Raw genomic sequence first — 25,169 nt, forward strand, 5'->3', positions numbered from 1 at the left:
ATTCCATTTCTATTTGTTTTATGCATACCAGTCTTCAGTGCTCCAAAAAGATGCAAAAAAAGAGAATGTCATGGTTTTGTGTGCTGATCAGCTGCTGATATTTTTCAAAGGCACAAATTTTAAATAGCAGATGCTAATTTAAGTAACTTTTTAACATATGTGGAAAGCACTCCTGAAAATATACTGAAGTTAGAGTGAAGGATTTTTTTCTTTAATGAAACATTTTTTCTCTAATACAAATGTGTCAGTGCTTGGTGACAATCATGCTCACTGGAACTTGGGGGAGCAGGGGGAACAGTTCGCTCTTTCACAATGAAGAACGGTTTGTTTTTAATAGTAAAGAGAAGATCCCAGTAATAACTGTGAAATGGCCTAGGAAAGTAGTGCATTCACAGGTGGATGAAATATTTCTGTAGAGTTTAGATGTCTTTCTGAAAATACTACAGAGCAAATTTCTGAGCTTGATGCTACTCACTTGCATGAAATGAAGGGTTGTTTCCCACTCTGGGGGGGATTCTAACCTGAGGTTTTATGTCCTGTCATATGATTATCATAAACCTAAAGGAGCATAATCGTCCTTGCTGACTTTCAAAATCTCTTTAATTTTTTTTTGAGCCTTGAATTGATTAATCTAGTGCAGACGGCATTTCAAATATATACCTATATGTTGAGGCACATGTATGTTAGCATAAGAGTCAGGGGACTAGTATAAGGAGGTGTGTTTGTAGCTTTTTAAACTTGTTTTAAAGCAATTATGTAATGATCATTGTCCTTTTTTTAGTAATATACCAGCTACTGAAAGCAGGTTGTTGTCTGTTTCAGCCTATTTGAAAGAAAGTCGCACAGCTGGTTTCCTTGCAAATATCGCTCATCCTGCAGAGACTGGCTGAAGGGTTACTTTCATTTTCTCCAGGACAGTGGTGACAGGAAAGTTATGTGGTGGTATAGCTATCTACAGTTACTAGCTCTAGACACCAAGGAGAAACCCTCTGTGTAAAGTCAAGGAATTGTTGGAAAAGACAGAATAATGTTAAAATTGACACACGGTGGTGCCAGAAAATGAAACTGTTGAGTGCTGTCTTTGTTGTGACAAATATATGCAGGTTGAAAGCAGTTTTGTCCTAGGTATGAATAAATGCTGGAGAGATTAGACTGCACTGCAGCCCACATTAGTACATGTATATGTATGTAAAGAGGTACAATATCCAAAATAAATTAGGCTGTAAATAATTTTTCTGGTTACGAATTCTGTTCACCAAAATGAATAAGACATATGTAGCTATATGCAACATTGTGAATATTCCATAAACTTAACTTTGTTTCTAATGGTATCTGTCTTATATTATGAATAATGTAAAGGAAAAATAGTTTGTTTTGATCCTCCAGGGGAAAAACCCTTTCATTATCTCACCTCTCCTCAAAAACCCCAGACATCTACTTGTCCTCTGTCATTTGAAGCAGATTTAAATCTGTTATCTGTACTTTTCCTGTCTTGCATAGGAACAAAATGGTGTCCTACTTTCTGTAATTGGAATTTGGTAAATCACAAATAAGTTACAGTAGCAAACGGAATGTGTTAAAGAAATGGAACAGAGGACAGATTACAATTTAATTTCCCAGAAGATAGACCTAATATTATTCATAAACAGAATGCAGTTCACAGTAAGTACAAGTAAAGCTGTGTTTCAAACCAGCCTAAGTAAAATAAACCTCCCTGGGCAAGATGATGCTTTATTTTGTCACTGATGAATGTTACAGAACTGGCACTGCAGTTTCGAGTTTTAACATCAGATCCATTGGTTTAGCTTTCTTACCAGCTCAGCATCATTTTTCTCAGGCCAAGGTGACTATTTTAGTTTGTTTTCCTTGTAGAGTACACTATCTTCCTATCTTCCTGAGTCTCTGCAGTAAGGTTGGAGTCCACTGGCCAGCTCCAGCTAAATTTAACAGGAAGACTGAGCTCTGAGCAGTTTTGTGGAACAAGGATTTGGATATAGAACAACGACAGAAGTGGGTGACCTTTCTGGAGAAAAGGCTCACTTGTGTTACCAGAAATGTGAGAGTGCAATGGGATGAGCCATTGCTCAGAATTAGCTTTGCTCAGAGCGTGCATCTCACTGTGCATGGGATCATGTGGAGGCAAAGCTACAGGAACCAGCCTTCATGGACTCCACTGTGTATGGGACTGCTTGGTCTTTTAACATCCTTTTACTTTACTCATGCTGTATTGGTAAATGTCAGATTTTAAGTGTTCAGCTTACTCTAAACTAACAGTACCTTCACTCATTTCACATATTCTTTATGAGTCAAGTGGAGCCTGGTTCAGATGGACAAGGTGATGTGACCAGGGCTATGTGACAGATGGAACATGATGCTGGTCAGTGCAGTTGAGCTGGGAGGCTAGAGTCCAACCCACTTGTTCTGTCCCATGCATAGAGTTATCAGGGAATGCAGTTTAAACACAGAGATCACGCATTAAAGGTCCCAAACTTTCTCAGACAGCTCTTGAAAATGCAGGACAAGGAGTTAGGCCCAAAGCTGTGCTGTTAAAAATTAACCATGTTAGAAACCATGTCCCTGGCTGGTTTAATGCATAAAAACAATTACCTTTGCAGGAAACTTAACACAGATTTGCATTACTTTGGAGGGAAAGGACAAACAGCATGGTAAGAGTTGTGACAGGGTCCAGCTTCCCATACTGACTTAGCCTTTTTAATTCATGAAAATGGACAGTGGTGGTGAAGTTGAGACTGTGGATTTTACAAACACTTCCTCTGTGCTTGGGCGTCCTGCTTGCAGTGACCTTAGAGTTGTCTCCTGCGTGGAAGGTGTGAGAAGGAAGAGAGAGGCTTTCAAGAAGGATTTGAGTACTAGGAGAGCATGTCACTTGGCCTCCGCCAGGCTCTCAGCATGGTGGTCAATGTCACTCTTGCTCACAAATCTGCTGTGGGTCCAGAACAGTTTAACAAAAGTTAACAGATGAATCGGTGAGGTTTGGTTGGTTTCCTGCGCCTGGAACACAAGGAAGTTTCTATCACAAGGCATTTTTTAGCAGCTTCCCGTGAAACTCTAACAGGGTTATGCTCTTGCTACTGCTTGGGACAAACAGCTTATGAGGAAAAGAAACGAGTATGGGGGATTGTGTACAGGTGGTTTTTAGCCACTGGCCTGAAAACCTCCATAGACTCAGCAGATACTCTTTAATGGGTGGCAAAAAGTAAAGCTAGACGTCATGTCATAGAATTCTTGGCCTTTCATGCTCTGAAAAAAGATGTGATGACTGTCTTATTAATTTAATTAGTTATGATAAGTGTTAAGATTTTGAGGGTCTATTTAATGACATTTTCAAAGAGAACAAAAGTGAGGACAGAAAACAGAGGACATTTGACATAAGCTCAGAGGACAATATATTAAAAAAGCACGACTGCCTAAAATTTTCTGCTGGCAATTTTTAGAACTGATGCCTAAATTTTTATTTTTATGCCTAATGTTTCATATTATTATGCCTAATATTTCAGGGATTTAATGGTAGTAGTATTATCTTTCATGGGGCTTAAAGGTAGTACTTTTCTTGGTCTTTTTATCCAGTTTGTTTTACTTTTTCCCTTCTGTAACTGTTTTCTTACTATTTTGGTGTAGGACAAAGAGAAGATAATTTAAAAAGTAGAAGAGCTCATTGTAAAACTACATAAATTAGGTTAGTTATTGTAGCCGAAACTACTTTGATCTATTCTTTACATTGTTCACTTCAAGATGCTCTTGCTGCTTGTCAGTATTACACTGTTGCAATATTAGAATAGAATATAATAATAACATCTTTTTTTTGGTGGCATAAGATGAGTGACAGCAGAATATTTGATTTTTATGATTATGCCTACATTAAAAAGTATTGTGGACCGACTGGAGAGAGTATCTGTGAGAACTGTGCTGGGATGCTGAGGTTTGCACCGGGCATGTTTTGGGGTTGCTTTTACTTCTGAGCTGTCTGCTGCTGCTGGCTGCTCACTCTGGGGAACATGATGCTTCTAGTTAATTCCTGCCAAGAGGGATTTGTTCATGGGCTGCAAGACCACCCCACAGTACAACTGAAAGCCCAGGCAGGATGGATTTCCTGGAGACTTGCTTCAAAAGCTGCATGCCTGATCTAACAAAAACAGAAGGTAGCTTTGCCCTATAGGGATGTAGTGGGATGAAGGCATGGAAAGAAAGGCATATTTCAGTGATCTGATTGTGTATAGTTGTGCCAGTTAGTGAAACAGGTTTAATAATTTTTCTTTCTTTTTGTTCTTTCTTCCCTTTTCTTTGTAATTATTACTGAAAGGGGAAGGTTGATGTGAGTAGGCTTCTGAGAAGGAAGGCTGTTTTGAGAAGTTAGAAAGAAGAAATCTTCTACTGAAAGGATCATATCTTCTTTAAGGAGCTTATACAATGCCAAGTGCACATTAGATGCTTAACCAGTAATGACTTGTGTCTAGTGGCTGGTACTTGACCTGCTGATGTGAGCATGTGCTCATGTGGGGACAGTGCTTGTAACCTTCAGTCACAGAGAGTGCTCAGACAGACACTGCACTCAGCTGAGGCTCTCGGCCATCTGAAGACACTGGCTGGGCATCCTTTATTTAAAGGTGTACGGCCTCTTTTTGGTGTGTGTCCTGAGGCAGGGAAGGGGATGTGTAATGTCATATTATTGCTAGCATGACTTGGAAAATACATGATGTTATCTGAGACAGTAGGTGTGGGAGCTGGTCTGGCAGATGTGACAGTCCTGCTTTCTGGATCTGACAGTTGGCAACACAGGGAGCAAAAAACCAGACCTGGTATTTGCTGAAATGCTCATGTTATGGCTTGTGCTGAAGGAAAGGAAGAAGTAGAGGTGACAGAAGTAGGAGTACAGCGCTTCAGGGTTTTTTTACAAAAGACAAGTTTGAAAGTAGACTTACAGAAAAGCTTTGTCTTTCTCAGTTTCCCATCTCTTCTTGATTAAAAGAGTAGGTTTGACTACAAAAAAACCAACCAATCTTTGTAGCCAACCAACTCACTGAATTCAGGCAGGTGACATTTCTTCTTCTGCCTGGAAGATTTTAGCTGCTGGCATAGTCCTACTCTCAAAAAGTAAGACCAAACCACAGTGATGCTGAGCTGCTTGTGGCTTAGTCAAATTTCTATTCTAAAAACAGCTTATGGTAAGGCCTCCAAAGTTTCCTGCAACAAAGGCCATCACAGGTTTCTTCTGAAATGTCCTGAATGTCTCCTGTACTCTGTCACTGGAGATACATGATTGTATAAGGAATGTTGATTGTTCAGATCTTTCTATATAGCAGCAAGCAACTAGATCGCAAAAAACAACCTCATATAGCTAGAAGGTAGGTGAGATGAGTAAGTAAAGCAGAAGGCAATAGAAAAAAAAATACGAGGCCCATCTGTTCCAAACAACATGGAATTTCTATTGTTTTTCTAGAGCCCTTCCTTTGAAGGACCCAGAATGTATCTGCACATTGAATATCACACCATATTTCATTTTCTTAACATCTCTTTCTAAACTGTACGTGCTCTTTAGCAGAGGCATGCCTGCCTGCTGCTTTCTGTGGGCCACAGGCTGAACTTTTACAGAGGGATGTATGTTACTGTTCAGAGCAGCTTGGCCAGAGCGGGTGGAGGGTATTCAGCTCTGCAACCACTGGCATTCCTTGTTTTCAGAGGTTGTGAGCCAAGGAGGGCTGTGCCTCTGAGCACAGGCAGTCAAATGTCAGGGTTGCTGCCAAGGGATGAAGCCACTGACTTGTGATGCAGTCTGTCTCTCTCAGACCTTCATGCTGGGATAAAGGAGGCACTTAGGGTGCCGGGGAGAGCCTGAGGTCAGCAACTGATGAGACTGGGGCTTTATGACTTGGAAAGACATGACATGCCTCAGGGTAAGTGGGAGAGAGCATGGCTCTGTGTCACCTTGTAATGATAAACAGGTGGCATCAAAGCATGGGGGCAGTGAGCGTAGGCTGGTAGTTCTAGTCCAAAAATCATGCAATAAAGTCACTTCAGCTGTTAAGAAAAGAGGGGAATTCATGGGGTGTGTGTGCTTATTAGCAGAAGGCAAGAAAAAGAGTAAATAGCATGTAGGAACATGTGCCTGAGCCTGCCAGACCCTCAGCAGAGGCAAGGGAGAGTAGTAGGTCTATTCCTGTGAGATTTGGGGAAAGAGTTCCTGTCCCCATGGCGAGAGGTGTGCAGAGAGCCTGGTACTGTCAATTCTTCATCCCTCCTAGCTCATTCCAAAATGAGATCATATTTTAGCTATTCACTGTTCTCAACTGGCCTCAGCTCTGTCCTGTCACATGCAATGGTAATACTTTTGCCCAGGCCCACCCCAGAACCGCTTGCCCTGGGGATGGCAAGGGAGGCTGGCAGTCCTGTCTGCTCCCCAGTCTTGGAGGTAGGCAAGCCTGCCCAAATCCAGAAATAAAGAGGAGTCTTTCTCTGTAGCTTGTCTTGAGGTTTAATTTATGTCTTTACTTGAGTCTTTGTTTCCATTGCTGTGGTTTTTCATCCGTTTTGATCACAGTCAAGTCATGCTAACATAGCGAATGTGCCGTTTACCTAGAATGGAAAATCATCTCAGTCCATTCAGCTCCATCAGCCTTTTGAGAGAGGCCCCACTGTGAAATGAAGGAAGACTAGGGGAAAAGAGGCATCCTACTGCTGGTATTTTATCAGGTTGCTACTCTCTTGGTATTTTCTCAAAGTCCCAAGCTGGCAAAGCAAGGGGTAGTGCCTGTCTCAGTTCTCACTGAAAAGCAAAATATTTCTGCCTTTGAGACAGCACCTGTTGTGTTCTTGTGGCTCTGAAGCCAGATAAATTGATCCTGTAACTTTTGTCCAATCTCATTGCTTTTGAGAGAAATGCTGTGTTTTGAGGAGTGCTGTGTTTTGAGGAGATGTGTGCTGATGAACCATCATTTAATTCTTGGGGGTAACTAGTAGTGCATGCTGGGACAGGCTGTTGGATAGCCCTGGCTGAATTCGGTGTCTTTGCAGCTGGCAGGGTTAATGCTGTGTGTATGGGAGGAGGAAGGAGGATTTGTACTTCAGACCTGCCTCTGCTGGGAGCTAGAGAAGCCAAGCACCGCCTCATTTATTGCACTTTGAAGAGTGAAGGAGCTGACAAAATATTCCTTTAATTTGTTTGAAGCTACATTCATTTCTCCAGAAGGGGGAGAGTGGAGTAGTCGAATGCTGGGAAGAAGGTGCCTAATTCAGGATTGTCGTTTTTCCCTGACTCCACAGACACTACGAAGGGGCTGTCAGATCTACTCACATGTTTTGCAAAGTCCAGGATTATCTGGCTATTGAATGAGTCTTTGTAAAATGTGACCCACCAATTATGTTTTTAAGAGTTCACTGTTGGTTTTGATACTATTTCGGTTACTGAGAAAATATTATAAATGCATGGAGGTGCAAGCCATGTGCACCTCATGACTGCAGGAAGAATACATATGCATGGCAGGCCTGATGCTCCTTTCTGATGGTGAAATTTGAATTTGGCTCACATACTATGTTGTAACAAAAAACAAGGAGGGCAGAATGAGTTTAAAGTATTTTTGTCATGCTGAAGTTTTAGTGTTTTAGTTTCTGATATATGAATTGTTACTTCTGGTTTTTTTTTTTTGAAAACCAGACTATTTCCTCCATCACAGTTAAATCAATTTTCTTTTGACAAACCCTGATTTATTGCTCCTGTTTCTGTAAGGATCAGATGGGTAATGGAAGCTGTACAGCAACTTTATGTATGCTACTTGAGATAGTGAAATGCAGGCCTACAATAGGCCTTTTTTCAGCAGCTGTAAAGCTGTTGTGTGAATACAGTGAATCCATTCAGTGTCCCCCACGCTTGCTGGGAGCAGCCTGGAGAAGAGAGTTGTACTAGTGAAATGACTAGCCAGCAAAATGGTTTCAGAGGGACAGGCTGATGACTCACTCCTTATTTTGGTTTGCAGGGTCTTTTTCTGGGTATGTGAAGTTTCAGCCTGAGTTAAGAGATCTGTAACTTTCTATAAGTTTCTCCTTGTTTCCAGATTGTCCACTAAATCAGCATAGGTGTTGTGTTACTTCCATCAGCCCTCTGAGATGGGGGAATACTCTTATTTTTGTTGTAGAGGCAGGGGCAGGGGGAAATTTTGGGTTAAGTGACAGTGTGCATTAAGAGCCAAACACTCATGCTGTAGTTGTACTATAGAAGCTCAAGTGTCATTCAGAGCTATTTCAGCCTTTCAGGAAGTGTCACATAGTATTTGCCCATAGGTCATGCAGAAAAGCCTAGAGGATACCTGGGAATCTGTCCATCACACAGTTTTATTTGACTCTTTAAACAGAGCATTAAAAATGTAAGTATGTAAAGTGAGAACAGGAGGATTTTATGCTGATTTTGATCTTTGGCCACCTTGTATTTGAGTTCAGGAAAAAAATGAGAGGCAGGACCTACTTGATTTGGCAGGGTGACGCTCTGTAAGATAATCCCTTTAACACTTTTTCTTAAATGAAGAATGGTTTCTAGGTGGCACGAGTCATGGACAGACGGTCCTCATTTCACTTTGAACTTGCAGCCTTCTCTGGATGTGTGTCACAGATTTAGAGGGCTTTGTCCACTTCTGCAAGTGGTAGGCTTGGCTGTTGCAGCCTTGACTGGTGTTGAGTGAGAACAGGCTCCTTGAAGGAAGAGGCAGGACCACGTCAGCCTGAATAAGCATGGTGGAGTAGGGCTCCAGGCTAATTTAAGCAGAGTATTTTGTACAATAAGGAGCTCTGGGGAGAGGAGACATAGGCACAGCCTTCGTACAGGTGTCAAGGTCCCCCTTATTTGTGTGTTGTGGTCTGCTTCAAGTTTTGGGTTGTTTTCCTCTAGGGTGTGTGGGGGAATATGCTGTGGTGTAGAAAGCTGTACTTTTTGAATTTTTGACCGCTTTTGGAACAAAAGTTGTCTTTTTTGAGGTATATAAAGCCACAGAAGGCTGTGAATATTTTCCTTAATTTCTTAATTAAAAGCAAGGGGAAAATGATTCAGATTATTCTGTCTGTTCTAGCCAAGGAAGAAAATCGAAGTGTCCTGGCTTACATGCACACAAGGTCAAATACTCATGCGTTCATGTTGTGTAAATTTGTTGGCTTCAGTGGGAGTAGCCACAGGTGTAACCCTGGGAACAGTTTCTTTCAGGCTTTTTACAGAGCAAAAATGAATGTGGTGGTTGGTCCTAAAAATGATTCATAGAGAAATAGCTGGGATGCTTGTAATCCAGAGAGGCCATGCAAATGCAGGACCACGCTCTCAGAGGGAACGTGAACTCTGCACTGGCTGGCAGTGTCTTCCTGCTGACAGAGCCTGGTTCGGAGTCTTACGTACTCAGCTGGCCCTTGGCCAAGCCTTGCTGCAGGTACAGGAGAGGGAGGAGGGTGAAACGGGGCGGTGAGAAGCTGTTCTTGGGAGCAGCACTCGCTGAAAATTCAAAACCCTTCAGACCTTTTTTGGTGATGGTAGAGAATGTCAAAATTGATTGTATTAGAGACCTGCCAGTTACTCTTACTCATCTACTTCGTCGCTCCTCCTCCCTTCCTTCCTCTCCCGACAGCTGGGCTGGGTTTTGTTGTGCTAATGCTGCATTGCTTCTCCAGCACGGCTACTACTTCCCCCACGCTGCTACTACAGAAATACTACAGGAACTCAGTGAAGACTGAGGGAGAGGGCTGTATATGTTTTATTAGTGATAATAACGTGATAGCAGTAATAAAACTGTGTAGCAGTTTAATACTTTACATAATGATTTTTCTTCTGGTATGTGTTCTGGGTTTTCTTCCGTTTTCGCCGTCATAAAATTATGGAGTCTGGTATATTATGGATTGTACTTTAAATGAATACTTTGTAGTGTGCTATCTTACGGATTTTTAAAATGCCGTGTTTTTGAGTGGTCTAAACCAGTGTTGTATTTTTTTTTGTTCACTTGGGTCTTTTAAAAATTTTTTTTAAAGTACAGCTCACAGAAGAGCTGCTGCTGGAGGAAGTTACCACACTTACTTTAGATAATGAAACATACATTCAAAAAAGGTCAGGGATTTCCCCTGAGCCACCCACCAATTGCTTGAAATGACATTTTCATTCTGAGTGTTTCTTCTTTTTTGTTTTTGTTTAAGATCCTGGAGCACAGGGAAAGAGTTTTAATACAAAATACCAGAAAAAAAAGTCTGCAACATCTCCTGTGAGAGGGGAGACAAAAGGAGAGTAACAATTGCATCTTGAAACACTCTTGATTTGAGGTAAGTGATTAGAGGGTCTTGTCATAAGTTACAGTTAGTTTGTAATAAAATTAATCATTATTTACCTCAGAGTGTCATGATATTGTTGTTGAAGGCAATAAAAACAGGCAGGAGAGGGAGGGAGGGAACTGTAATGGCAAACCCAGAAATAGCAGTAAAAATACGTAATGCACGCATCTTTTTGAAAATGGGTCCCATGAGTTCCAGTCCCACAAACTGGCAATCATTCCGACATTTATAAGGGTTAAACCCTGTTTAAATCAATGAGGCTATTCTCCCTGAAAGTTAGGCATGAGCCTAAATATTTCCTAGTTTGGAAACTATATCATATGGGAACTATTGAAGAAAGCTACTGAAAAGCATACAATACACAGCCAGAAAAATACATATACTAATGTCTTACTGTTGGTGATAATGTCATGAGTAATCTGATTTTGCAGCATTCTTAAGTGATATTTTTATATTAAATACATAGTTCTCATTTTTATGTTTAAACACCTCATTGAAATACCAAACCTCTTAGCAAAGCCTGTGAATTCTACACCAGCTTTAACAATACATCTGCCTTAATTGCTTCATCACTGTGCCTTTGAAGAAATGGAGTTAAATGTATAAAGAAAATAATGTCCCCTTTCATAACTAGAGTTGCAAATTGCACTTGGATATTTGAATAGCAGCTGAACTAAAAGTTCCCTGACTGAGGTTGAATTGTGTTGTCAGAGTTAAGTTTTTAAATAAAGACAATGACAAGGCACAAGGAGAAGCTCACCTTTTCCCTCTAGTTGTCTTTTTTTGTTTTGTTTTGTTTTCATTTCTCATTACAAAAGAATCAAACCTGAATCTAGTAAGGAGAAAATGCTACAGTTGTAAAACTTTTAACCAATGAAAATGTTGCATAAATGAATACTAAAAAACACCAGCATCTTCCTTAAATAAAAATTTTAAGTTATTTACTCTGTTCTGCCACACAGTTGTGCTGAAAGAGACAAAACTGCTGTAAGGAATCTGCAGAATCAAAAGGACACATACAACCTGGAAGAAGCAGGGTATATGTTCCCACAAATGTGCAGAGAATCAAAACCTTTTGGCAAGTGGAATTTGCAGACATATGTTGCTTACCAGATTTCAGAAGAGAGGAGAGCATAGCCGAACCCTGGTGATTGCTCTGTATTTGCTTTGTAGGAACAGAACTATTAAGTTTCTTTTGAAATCAACAGGCCCACTGCAGGGAGCTAAATATTTCCTTTCTGGTCAGTGGACAGGAACCATTGCTTGGGATATTGTAGTGGTCCTGTAGGTATTTGTACTGATTTTTCTGAACAGGTCAGAATTTTTTCAAATCAGTGTAGCCAACTTCTTTTTATGTGCAGGTCTTGCACTAGGGACTGTGAGCCCAAACAGGAGGAATACAGAACTCTTTCAGCAGGAGTTTGAGGCAGTTTTTGTAGTTGTGAAATGAGGTATTAACGCAAACCTGTTTGAAGGCTGAGGGTGGGAAATGCCTTGCTCTCTGGGGCAAGCCCTGTTTCAGGTACAGGTGACAGTTTTGGCCAAACCAGTGAGAGAGATGTGCTCCGTTGTGTGATCACCCTCAGCCCACCTTTGCTTTCTGTCCATCCCACTCTCTTGGAGGCAAGCATTCCTTCTTTGTTCTGTGGAGCATAAATCAAAATGTTTTTACTGCTGCCTTCTTTTCATTGATGTCAGGCCAGGATACGGCGCATGATTTTCCTTTCACAATTGCCTTCTTGTTGCTTTCTGCGAAAGCTCACGTTGAAGTTCAGGAAAAGGTATTTTGTAGCATCTGTGTGGCCTTTATAATAATTTTATCAGCTCTATGTTACACTCAGAAAATCGTTGAGGTTGTTTTTATCTTTCTTTGTATCAGAAAGTGCAGGAGCTCATTGTCAGAGTATTGGAGGAAACCTCTTTTGTGCCAGAAGATCCATATTAAATTGTCCTGCTGTCCTTCTCCTTTCTTAGTTTTTTCAGCATGTGAAGAAATAATGTGTGTGTCCATTTGTGTGCATGGAGAAGGTCCTGTGGTATATGCCAGGGAGTTATGTGGGTGCTGAGCTGAGCAGGCAGAAAGACTGACTCTCTCCTGCTTTGTGTTTTTCACTGGGAGTGAACACAGGGGACCGAGCCTGCCCAGATGAAACACATGCCTTTTTTGTTTTGCTCTTCGTTCAGCTGTCAGCATGCCACGTTCAGATGGCAGTGATCAGTCACAAATTGTCCCCTGACCATGCTCCTCAGCTCTCCTGAACCATTAGTTTTGTGGAGCTCTTCAGCAAAGATGGCACTGGTTCGATTTCCCCACCCCCTGCCCTGGCTAATGGAAGAAGACTTTGTTTGTTTGTTTATATTTTCCCCTCAAATCAGCTGCATTAGATCCCAAAGCAACTCGTGTTAAGTGGAAATGAGGCTTTGATAATATGTGTGCTTGCTAGAGACTTAAGATTTTTTTTTCCCCACCTCTGTATATGGATCTTTTCAATGGGGCGCCACTATTGTGAATCAGAAGGAAAGTGCACAGGCTGCCAGGCACATAATGGAATTATTCTTTTGTTTCAGTATGTGTGTGTGAGCCTTTGTAAAGAGGAGGCAGTGGGGACAGAGAACAGAGACCTTCACTGCAGGGAGGCAGGAGAGTGCAGTGGCACAGTGCAGGGCAGCAATGTGGCGAGACGTGGCTGTGCCAGTGCCACCATGCCCCTTCTGCTCAGCTCTGGTGAGCACTGCCAGGGACTCACACTGTCACACTGCATGTCCCAGGAAAATGGGTGAAGCTTGCACAGCCATTCACTATGCTGCCTGTAAACCATGTAAGGCAAAATATTCAAAAGCGGTAATGTTTCCAGTGCTTTCCCTAAACTTTCAAAAGAGTGATGTAAAAATGAACTGTGCCGATACTGTCCTTCCTCACTGTGAGGCTATTTACTATAAAGGACGTATGGAATAAGTAATTTCAGTATGGAGTACATAAGAGCTTGAACCAAAGCCTTGGATCCAAGCCCACCAGCAGCTTTGCAAAAAGCAGGATCCAGATCTGAAGTCAGTGGTTCACACAGTTTCTAGCAGAGAGTGGTTTTAAGTTACTTCATGAAATGGGAGTAGCCAGAAATTTTAAACTCAAGCTTTTAAACAAGTTTTTGACTTTTTCTCACCCACCATTCTCCTCTGCCTTAGAAGGTTTTTGCAAAAGCACAGCAGGTATTTTCTCCTAGCCACTGCGGCCAGGACACACCAACTCGGGGGAAGGAGAAAGGCCTCTCTGGTGGTGACTGTTATACAGCCATATGCTTTTTTTTTTCTGAGTGTTTTTTTCTTCTAAGGAGTTAGACTGCTCTTCTGGATGGAGGTCTTTGAAATCACAATGGAGACTTTGGAAGTAAGATCCTGAAATTTCAAGGACATCAATAAATGGTTTAATCACCCTGGCATGGAGCAAATCAGACCACAGTGGCTGGACTCCCACCTCCTGAAAAGTCCTCTCTTGAGATACCATAGCTGAATTACAGACATGAAAAATTTCGGCATTGTAGACAAGAAATCCATAAGGTCCAAATTTTTCTTTTCTTGCTAGATATGTGGTTCTGTTTTTAGTCTCTCCCTTTTCTTTTGCCCTTGGACACAACACTTTAGGGCTTTTCAGTCTCTAGCTGTGCATGCACTAGAGAGGCATCTGGTTATGTGTTACTTTACACATCTGTTACATATGTCAGAGAGTCAAATCCAGCACCCAGAGACTTAATGTGTATTTGCAGTACTCCCTGTGGGACTTTGAATCCTTCATCCAATGAATTGCTTATGAGGATACAAAAATGCAGTATTTCAATCTAGTGCATATATTACTGCAGTTTATTGCATATATATTGCACATACATACACTACAGCCTCCTTTGTATTTGACAGAGAAAATCTGGTGTGGGAAAGATGAGACGTGCAGGTGAACTGGGAAATATTTAGGTATGGCAGTTAGTTTGCTTCCTCCTGAAAACATCATATCTCTGGTTGGCTGCATGAGAAACAGTTTTCATCATGATTTGAATATCTCGAAAAGGTGCACCAACACTATTTGTGTATTTCAAACTTAACTTCAGGCTCGTTGGACAGTGGGGAGAGGCCAAATACCTGAGGCAGCATTGGTAGCTGAGGCAAAGCTCAGGTTTTGCAGTTTTGTCTGGAGAATCTGTACTATTTGCAGGCTGTATAGGAAGCATGAGTGTCATGGCTTGACCCCAGATGACAACCAAGTACTATGCAGCCACTCATTCCCCATACCCCCAGAGTGGGAGGGGTAAGGGAATTGGGAAAAAAAGTAAGTAAAACTCATGTGGTGAGATAAGAACAGTTTAATTACATAACAACAGCAACAATAATAACAATAGTAGTGGTAATGATGATGTAATGAAAAGGGAGGCAACCAGAAGAGAAATAAAGCCTAAGGAAGACAAGTGATACACAGCACAGTTGCTCACTACCTGCTGTCTGATACCCAGCCTGTCCCCGAGCAGCCATCAGCCCCTCCTGGACAGCTCCTCCAGCTGGCAGATGGAGCAGGATGCTCTATTGTATGGAATATCCCTTTGGCCAGTTTGGGCCAGCTGTCCTGGTCATGCTCCCTCCCAGCTTCTTTGTGTACCTCCTTGCTGGCAGACCATGGGAAAATGGAAAGTCCTTGATTTAGGATAAATCCTTGATTATGGAGCTACTAAAACATGAGTGTGTTATTAACATTATTCTCATGCTAAATCCAAAATCTACAAAACTTACAAGCTACTAGGAAGAAAATTAACTCCATCTCAGCTGAAACAGGGGTAGTGCATTAGTTTGGGTTTCTGTTTTGCTTTTCCTCTGCTTGCTTGTTCTGCAAGTGCATTAAATTTGCAGAAAATATGTGGCTTCTTAGATGGTCTTTTTTTATGATCCATGCAGAACCAAAATGTGGTAGGTGTTATTCCTACAGATGCTAACTTAGGGCTATTCATTAGTGTGCCGTGCATGCCAGTGAGCAGATGGACATACCTGTTGCTTTTTGGGATTTTTTTTGTTTGCTGTGGTGGTGCTGGCCATCCTTGGGTACAGCAGTCAACATGAACATTGCTGATAAACGTGTGTGTGTGTGTGTTGTCTGCCCTTTTGCTGACCTGTAGTGGAACAGCTGCTCACTGTCTGGGGAGGTGAATGGAAGCCATCATAATGGCAGTGTTTGCCCAATCTCTGCTTTGGGAGCTCCTGGCTAGGCCACTGTTAAAACCTATTGGCTGGGTGTTACCGGGGGCTGGGTAAAACAGACATTAGTGCAGGGGAGCTGGGATGGGGGAGATTTTATTGAATCCAAGACAATGTGAAAATGAAAATTTGGCAGAAGGCACACTACAGCAAGAGGGAGAGTGCTGAGTGAGCATCATGATTCCCTTCTGCTGGAGGGCTCAGCAGCTGGAGCCCATGTGGGAGCATTTTGCTGCTGAGCAGTGGTTCTTTGTGCCCTGATAGAGCTGTGGGTGTCAGGAGAAGGCGTCCCAAGGGTTCACCAACCCTTGGCCCACTCCCCCTCTGCAGTTGGGAGTCCTTTGGCAGCCCTCTCCTCCCCTGGCTCTCTGCAATGTGGCTGCTGTGGGCAGGCTGCTGCAGCTGCTTGTTTGAAATGATAATATTTTATGCTGTTACTGTGGAATACTGCAGTATTTTTTGTAATTGTGGGCTGCAGGCCAGTAATGTACAATAACATTTTGCTCTTCCTGTGCTGATGCTACTGTAGGCATTTGTTCCAATTTGGGCTGCATTTGAAGTACTTTTTTTTGTTGTTGTTTTGGGGATTTTTTTTGTTTGTTTCTTTTTTGGTTTGGTTTGGTTTCTTTTTGTTGTTTCTAGATGCTACTTGTTATCTATTGTGGATGTTTTTGGAGTATTCATTTCTACCCACGTATGTCCACACAAATCTCTCTTGAGAAAGCACTTCAGAGAGTGGCAGTCTCTGTTGAAAAAGCAATTGTTGTGGCTTTCACAGAATTACATTTTTTTTTAAATATGAGGCAAGAATGAGATGAAGATTGCTTTTTAAGTTTAAAAACCATTATGGTTTTAAAAATATTTGAGGCAGATAGAAAGCAAAACCTTTCTTTGACTGATGGTGGGCATATTTAGCACTGAAGTCCCCATCTGTACCAAGCTGTAGGTGATTGAAACCTCTGGATGGCAGAATCTGGGAGGCAGAATCTTTCATGATTCTCTGCAGCTTTGGTTTTAACTGTAATTAAAAAAAAATTCAGAGGAAAGTAATCATATCTTGGAAGAGGGTCAGTAGTGTTCATGCCAATGATTGTTTATTAATGTGGTCATGGTCTGGAGATGAAACTTTTTGGAAAGGGAAATTCAAGTCCTAGACATCAGAGCTCACAACTAGTCAGCCTGCACAAAATTTGTTTATTTCTGGAAGGTAGAGGTTGATTCCAAAGGAAACGAAGAAGGTACAACACAAAGGATACAATTAATTTGTTTTCGGGTAAATTTGGAATAAAATAGAGTGTGCTATACAAAAAGGATTGCACTTTTCTCACATGTAATTTTAGTGTCCTGTTACTGTGCTGACTCACTAAATGACTTCAGTCTTAATCAGCATTTGGTTTAAATTACTTCAGAGGCCTACATTTGTATGCTGCTCTGTAAAGTAATTCTCATCTGTAATCCAGATTTTTTTCCTTTTGTTCTGCATTTCAACTGACTTGTCTCTTTTCATTTTCCAGGTCTCAGTTTTACTAGCATTTGAAACCAATCTCTCTGTATGCCTGCTTGGGCCCTGCAATTGGCAAAAGTCATTTTTCAGCAACAGAGAGAACAAGGAATGAATCATTGCTTTCTGCCTTTCCATTAAATTACCTAAACCACTACTCATAAATATTGCTTTATGTATGGTACAGCAGCATGATTATCTCACTGCATTGATGGAACAGTGCTGGAAGTGAATATAATTTTCCTTCTATTACATCTTTAATGAGCTTCAATTAAAAATAGTGTGTTGGCGTGCCAGAGTAGACGTGTTATTCTCAGAACTACTGAAGATGTTTTGCCTGTTAGATTTGCTTGACATTGTGTTGTTCTGAAAACCGTGGTGGACATGATGTGGTTCTGAAACCTGAAGAATTAAACAACGGAAAACTGGAAAAATCTGCTTTTCTAGGTGAAAGGTGACAGGACAGTAAAATCTGGTGACTGGAAAGATTCAGGTCTGTACTGAGTGGAAAAGCTTGCTTTTTGTCTGTCTTTGAGGGTGAATTTTTTAACATATAGTTTAAAAAATATTCACAAAGCAGCAGGTTTCTGCAGAGCTCCAGTTAAGTCCCTGATCACTTGACACCTGTGGCAGCAAGTCTGAGTCACAGATAGCAAAAAGCTGTGAAGCTTAATACTCTCAGTATTCAAAACCACACCTACGTAGGAGTTTAATTTCAAGTACCTCTTTTAGTTCTGGGTTCCCCCCCACAACCCAACAAATTTTAAGAGTAATTCTTAGAATTTTGCAGAGAAAAATTTTCCCAGCACTTGTGGATTTGTGAAGTATTGACATCACTTAGAAATCAGAAATTAGCTCTGTCAGTTTTAGCTTGACGGCATTCTATTCTCTGCTCCAAAAACCTGAGGAATTACAATGGATGAGTCAAAGTTTTCTTGGAATTTTCTTCCCTCCCCCCTGCCTTGTGCAATTCCACTGCCATTTTTAGCATTGAGGGCAGCTCTCCAAAGAATGTCTGTGTGCTTGAACTGTGATTTCTTGAAAGTCCAGAACAAAACAGAGTTGTGTCGGATGACAAAAATCACTCTATGTTTCTATGCATTTTTGTAATAATACATGAGCTTTATTGAAGAATCCACAGCAACAGGCAGGAGATGTCTGATACAGAGGTGTTGCATCTTCAGCAGCATGAAGATGTCACTATCATGTTGCTTCATTATGTTGTGATGAGTTTTTGCTTAATTATTTCTGTGTTTTATCAGCTGTTCTCAGGGAAGTAGCCTGACAGAACAAATTGTCAGTGATATGGGAGACTTGGACCAGCTTAAAGCACTTGTTGAACTGCATGATCCTTGTGTCTTTGCCTCAGTTTGAAAACCAAGGGTTATGTATTTAATGTATTTTAGCAGGATGCTGAGAGTAGTAATACTAAGGACAAAGAATTGTGGGGGTACTACTGTTACCTAAGTGATGTGGTATGTTTAAGATAAACAGTGTTGTCAGCTGTTCTTGGCAAAATCCCTGAGGTTGCGATGAGTGAAATTTTAACTCTGAACAGGTTTGGTTTTTTTTAACTTGCGGAAGTGGTCTGTATCATGCATATTCTAATGTGTCAGAGTGAATGTGTGAAGTATGAAACTGCTGAAAAGAAATGTGAGGGGGAAGACAGGTTAAAGTGGTTGTAAATGGAAGATCTGTGTATTTTACTCTGCAATAGATAAGTATTTTACTTAAAATTGGATAGAAAAAAAAAGGACAAGAAAAAAATGCAAGTGTCCCCTTAAGAGCTGCTGTGTCAAATTTGAAGAATGATTTGAATTGAGTCATTAAAGTGTGAAATGGAGGGATTTTATTTCTGCTTTAAATTATGCATCTCAAATTAACCTTAGCTGTGGAGTCTCTGCTGACACCCCCGTAATGACACATTATTGGTACTAATGGCTTCTTTGTGACTTGAGATACAAACAGACATCCTAGACAGAAACATTTCGGCTTTGAACTAAATAAGACACATGGTGTGCATTTCTGCCTTGGGTTTCAGTTGCAAAGGCCTGCTCACCTGGTGCTCATGAGCTCTTTTCAGTTTCCCTGCACTGCTCCCCATCCTGGCAGGCGAAGGCACCTGAATGGAAACCTGCTTCACAAGCTTTGAAGAACAGGAGAGCAATAAATCTGGAGTGAATGTGAAGTCTGTCCAGACACTGAGTGCTGTAGGGAGCTGGAACAAAGATTGGGATGTGGGTAGTGGTCAGGGAGGAGGAACTTCAGTAGATAATAATCTCGGGAGGAAAAGGCCCCAAGATTGTGAGGGAAATGGAGAAGAGATGCCAGGGCTTAAGGAGGAAGTTGCTAAATAAGGGAGGGGTGAGATTATAACATAAAATAAGCAGTAGAGGTTAGTCAACCCTTTGTGTTCCTTCTAACATAAAAAGGGACCATATCTCTGCAGCTCTGTGCACTCTCTTCTGAAGGTCATTATCATAATTTGAAAAATTTCACCTCTACGCAGTCTCACTCACAGGCTTTGCAGCTTTCTTTGCGCTGGTGGTGTCTCTCCTGGGACAAGGATGGTAGTTACTACTTCAGTGTAGCTACTGGGTAGGCAGAGTGAGCGTGGCTGTGAATGAGTGAGAATGGCATTGCCTGGGGTGCCGGGTACAGAAGGTGCACAGAATTTTATATGTCAATGAAAAAGGATGAGGGGCTTGGCTAGGCAGGCCCAGAATTTAGACCCTGACATGTCTTCCCAAAGATATTCACTAGCTCATTGCTTCATCCTAGTTTTCTCAGTGGAATGTTAATATACACGATTGCCTCCCCTTTCAAGTTGCAGTTCTGGAAATTTGATTGTTGGCTACGGCAGGAGCGATGGAGAGGTGCTTCTGCCCTGTGGTTGTGTTGTGTGGTATGTTACAATGCTGTGTGACATTATGTGACTTTGTCTATGGATCTGCTCTCAGCAGAGAGTGCTGTGGAGTAAGTAATCTTGTGGTATTGTGGATCCAAAGCAGGACAGCATCTGACTACTTAGAATCAAATACTAAAAAAAGTATTCAGAGACCTTCTTTGTATTTCTGCAAGGAACCACATTCCTGAATTGGGACCCAAGAATTAAAAAGAAAAAAAAAGTAGGTGTGCAATACATCACATTTACTAATGCATTAGAGATATTTATATGAATAATTAAAACACCATTTAGAATTGCCACAGTAATAGAACAAAATGTGTTTTGTCACTTTTCTGTTTCTTTTTGTTGATTGATCAATTTATTGAATTCTTCCATAAATTTAGAGTAGGTATCCTAAACATTACTGTAAATTAGCAAGACTGTGCTGTTTAATAACCTGTTGAAAGCATTAATGGAATGAGAAGAAGTCAGAATTTGGTAGTAAAGATCTGAAAAACAGAGACCTAGAACACATATCTAGTGTTTTGTATCAATTAGGCTTGTAAATATTAGAGCCTTTGTTTGTCCTACCTGTTAATTAAAAAAAAAAAGTATTTTATATTTATTATGAATAGCCTAATACCACATCAGAAAAAAAAAGGGAAAAATTAGGCAACAAGCTACCTTTGTATTTGACTTTCCATTGTATTTATAGTTAACTTTAGGCTGGTTGGAGTTAGTGGGAGCATGTGTGGGATGGAGGACACAACTTCAGTGTTAAAGAGACCACAGTCCTTCTGAAACCATGTGTGAAAAAAGTGGTAAACTTCTGAAACTGAGGTCTGGAAAACAGACAGGTGTTATCCAATATACCAAGAATTAGGAATTATATTAAATTTCACACACGTATGCACACAAAATATTTGTGTCTTTCTTAGCTCGGCTTTCTTCTGGGTTATATCTTTGATTTTTCCTTACTATTTATATTTAGTTTGTTAACCTGTTTTGTCATACTTTTTCCTACCTTCAAAAAAATGCTTTATGAATATGCTAGAATGTACACTTAACAAGAACACTTAACAATTTTTAAGTCAGTATTGTTCTGATCCCTTTTCAGGGCTGTTTCTCTGTTTTCCAGCTACAATGGACAATTTGTTGTAACACTTGGATTAGCATCATATGTTTTGTTTGCTACTGTTATTCTAGCCATGCTTGGAATATGTGTTTTCATATGCATTTTTGGGGGCAGTTTTGGATGCCATCAGAGGCTTGTGCTTCTGCCTCCCCATCCACTGGTGATGTCCAGACTTCACTGAGGAGAAAGAGGTGATCTGGCAATAGTCACAGTCTGTTAGTCTGGATTTAAACTCTGGTTTGAGGGAATGATTACCACTCCAGGTTTTATTTGAGATGCCTTATCTGTTGCGCTAATACAAAGTAAGTGATAGAAACTGTCTGCTGCACAAGGGGATATAGAATATCTCAATATAGAAAGTGCTGCATGAAATCATTCCACTTACTGTTATTGGTTGTCACACCGACAGTGACTATAAATGAAGGATATTGGAGGGGGAAAAAATCATATTGTTTCAGTTAGTTTATTTTGTGCCTACTTGACAGCCCTCTCTGTATAGTCAGTTACATGATTTCTTGGGATAGCCAGATTTTTCTTTATGTGTGGCTCTTTCAGCTATAGGGGAAAGAGAATACTTAAAAGATCAGAAAATGTGTCTGTAAAGCCAGGAATAATTGTCTGCAACCTCAAGAAGATATCTAAGAGCATGTAACTGCTTTTTACTCATCTTCCAAAAGCAGTTCAGTTCCAGAGTAACAGTGCTCTTTTGGGCTATATTTCAAGATGGTGTGATTATTCTCAGACAGGAATTATAAGGATCGATAACAAACCCAACACATTCTTTCTTTTCATGACAGATTTGCTGATTACCACCAGAGCAGTAATAATGCACTGGTCAGCATAAACACCAGAAGCAATAATAATGGATTTTTGTCTCCATCTTAACATGTGTTTAAGGTTACACAATTTGTTGTCATGGGTTTGCACCCACAGGTCACGAGGAAGGAGAATTGTTTGATCTGTTCACCTTCTCTTTTGCTTTTATGCTTCCTCGTTGAGTTGGGGCTGGGCTGTTTGGTGTCTCTCTGGGGACAGAGCAGGGCAGAGAGAGCATGCCTAGCCAAAAAGATAAGAGAAAGGTCATTTTGAGATACCAGTGGTTTACATGGTGTGGGTTTTCTTTGCGTGTCCTATTTAGGAAGTAGTAAAGACCAAGATTTTCCATGGATGTGTGACAGGAGCCCTTCTGCATTGGGGTTTTGGTGGAGCTGAGTGCAGGGTTGCTTTTCCTCAGTGGAGGGCCCTGTGCTTTTGCTGTGTTTTGGCAGCTTGGCATGGCAGTAGCTAGGTAACTGGTGTGTATGAGTTTTGGGTTTTTTTTGTTTTTTTTTTTTTAATGTGCCATTCTCAATTTACTGAAGCTCTGTGACTTTTTAACCTGCTGTCTATGGGCTGTTGTTTTACAAGCTCATTAAGGTGGAGAGGATAGCAATGGCAGCAATCCTGCCCCCCTCATGGGTGCTCATTAGATGGCTTCCTTGTGCTGACATAAGCGTTGTGTAGTCATGATCTGAGCCGGGTCTGGGAAAGGATCCAAGTTAAAAATAATCACTAAAAAAAAAAAAAAAAAAAAAAAAAAAAAAAAAAAAAAAAAAAAAAAAAAAAGGTAAGTTTTCAGCAGGATCTGTTCCTGGATCTAACTCACCATCATTTTCATGCTGGCCTGGAAAGTGTGAGGGTTTGTACTGGCACAGAGGGAGGTGAGGAGGAGCAGCTGGGACAAGGTGGTCAAGGGTGTACTGTTGGCAGCAGGGATGCTATCTGCTTGTATGAGGTCACCCTGAGGAAATGGGGCTCTTGTGAGTGTGCTGCCCGCCTTTCCTTAAGTGCATTGGCCCAGTAACTTCCAAAGTTGTGAGGCAGTTTTGGCCAAATTTGCCTGAAAAGCAGTGTTGAAGGGGTGAAGGTCCCCTGAGCTCAGCAGTTTATGGTGTCTGGTAGGCAGACCCAAATCAACTCTCCCCAGCTGATGAAAAGCTGTCCTCTGGGGCTCAGCTGCTGACCTTGTCAGACCTCCTGTTGTGGCACAGTCCCACTGTCCTAGTTTGGGTTGAATTGTGCCCATTTTGCTGTGGGGCCAACTGTTGAATAGCTGATGGGAGAAGGTCACAAAGTGCTTTTTGCGAGTAGCTGTTCATTTCAAGGGGCAGGGATGGGTTCATCTCTTGGATCCTGACTGTTCACAGGGAGCTGTATTTCCAGTTGTGGGGTGGTTTTTAAATTGGTTTTCTTTGTTAGGTTTTTTTTTTTTTTTTTTTTTTTTCTTTTTTTAATTCTGCCTAGGTATCAAAATTTCTGGAAGCTGGGATAATTGGGAGGCAAGACTCCCTTAGTTTTCTTGGTGTGGCCATCTGTTTAACCATGAGGACAAACAAGTCTTTCTAGCTGCACCTCTACATAGCTTCCCTTGACTATTGGGCAGCATCTTTGTGCCCTGCTCGGTCCAGGTTCTGTCCCCATAAGGCTGTGCTCCTCTTTGGTGGGTGTGCCTGGGTTTGACCTGCCCAGCCTACCCTGCTGCATGGGCAGCCTTGCTCTGCACCACTGCCGAGGAGCTAAGATGAAGACACACATTGTGGTTTCCTGCTGTTTTGCTTTGTAACCAGTCCATTGGTAAATATAGCTTGTGTGTGGTTATAAATTCATTCTCTCATTATGGGTGGTTGTTGTGCAATAATTATGTAGAAATTACAACCGAGAATTGGTGTGGATTTTTTTGTTTTGTTTTGTTTTGTTTATTTATTTTTGTGCTTGATATGCCCTGCAGTGAGAAGAGCAGGCTTTGGTTTCTGCCATAACAAAGCAAAGGCCATAAGCAGGTGTCAGCCTTTGGCATGGACACAGGCACCATCTAGCAGCTTGCTGACTTTTGTGTGGCTCTCTGTGTGGCCAGACAAGCGCTGCAAGGGAAATTGGGACCTGCGCTATTTGGACTCTTTATTTTTCCTTGCTTTACTCTCTGGGTAGACAGGCTGTCCTTCCCTGCAGGTTTGGTACTGTACATGTGTTTATTCTGAAATGAACCCATCCTGTCTCTTTGGAGGTGTTGGTTGTACATTTCCCGAAGCCCTTGTATCTCTGGCAGCTTCCAGCCCTGCTCTCTGGGCAGTCCTCTGGGTCCTGCTGCAGGGCTGAGGCCGTAGGGCTTGGGGTCTCTGCCCCCTGCAGAAGTGCTCAGGTTCTGCTCCCCAGAGGTCTTCCCTTCATATGTGGGCCCCCTCCCGTTGATCCCTCCTTCTGTTCAGATGTGGAATTAAAATAAGTGTGGGGCTTTTGTTGATCTTTTCCCTCCTGTTTCTGTATTTAAAATTCCAGTCAAGCAGATCCAGAACAGTGCTTGTCCCTACTGCGTTCTCATTTTCATCTCATCCCTCCTTTAATTTTACATTATTCCCTGCACTGTGTTTGCAGGCCATATGTGTCCTTTGAACTCTGAAGAAGCTGTGCCAAAAGGAAGCCTTCTTCTCCTCCCCTCCTCCCATCGTGGAGCCGCTCTTAGATAATTGCAATTAGTAGACAATGCGGAGCGAACCCAAATGTGAAGTCCGTGGGTGAGTGTCTGCAGATTTCCTGAGAGCTTCAGAAACGCTTGCGCTTGGTCTCCGCTTTGGCCCTTTAACCCTGCAGCAGTTCCCCGAGTCCGAAACAGCTCTGGGAGGTGTTTGTAAGCCGCGTTTTCCTGCCGGCGTTCCTGGCGGGGCACAGCCGCTGCTGAAGCCTTGGCAGGGTGCCGAGGCTCAGCCAGGGACTCTGCGCGCAGGGAGGTGGAGCTGCCCGTCCTTGTGTTACGGCACGGGAACGAGTGGCTTCAGCCCCGGGCTGTAGGAGAGCAAACCCTTCAGCCGTGCTCCCGGGGACAGGCGGGCAGCTTGCCTGCCGCAGGCTGACGGGAGCGGGCGAAGTAAAACTCACCCCGTTACACAAGAAGTGCGAGAATTCCTTCTTGTCGTCCACCAGGTGCAGAGCAGTGGGACGTGCTGCCGGGCCAGCTGCTGCTCAGGGGCTTAGCATCGGCTCTGGCTCGGCCAGAGCGATCGCTGACGGGCTGGGCTTCAGAGTTCAAAGGGGATGTCCTCCGAGTGGAAGGGTGACAAGTGCCGTTTGTGTCCCTT

The 25,169-nt window shown here is 41.9% G+C and overlaps 1 protein-coding gene across 32 annotated transcripts in view; it reads left to right on the forward strand.

Annotated features, from left to right (window-relative positions):
- Positions 1 to 25,169, forward strand: part of ATXN1 (ataxin 1) — a 312,015-nt gene that overhangs the window by 140,086 nt on the left and 146,760 nt on the right. For 30 of the 32 annotated variants that reach the window (XM_068190009.1, XM_068196177.1, XM_068187792.1 and 27 more), the window contains 2 exons: positions 10,174 to 10,296; positions 24,469 to 24,608. The gene's annotated coding sequence lies outside the window, so the exon portion shown is untranslated. The remainder of the gene's footprint in view (positions 1 to 10,173; positions 10,297 to 24,468; positions 24,609 to 25,169) is intronic. The other 2 variants (XM_068199188.1, XM_068197691.1) reach the window with 1 other exon arrangement.

Source organism: Anomalospiza imberbis, chromosome 1, assembly GCF_031753505.1.
Source record: "Anomalospiza imberbis isolate Cuckoo-Finch-1a 21T00152 chromosome 1, ASM3175350v1, whole genome shotgun sequence".
NCBI lineage: Eukaryota > Metazoa > Chordata > Aves > Passeriformes > Viduidae > Anomalospiza > Anomalospiza imberbis.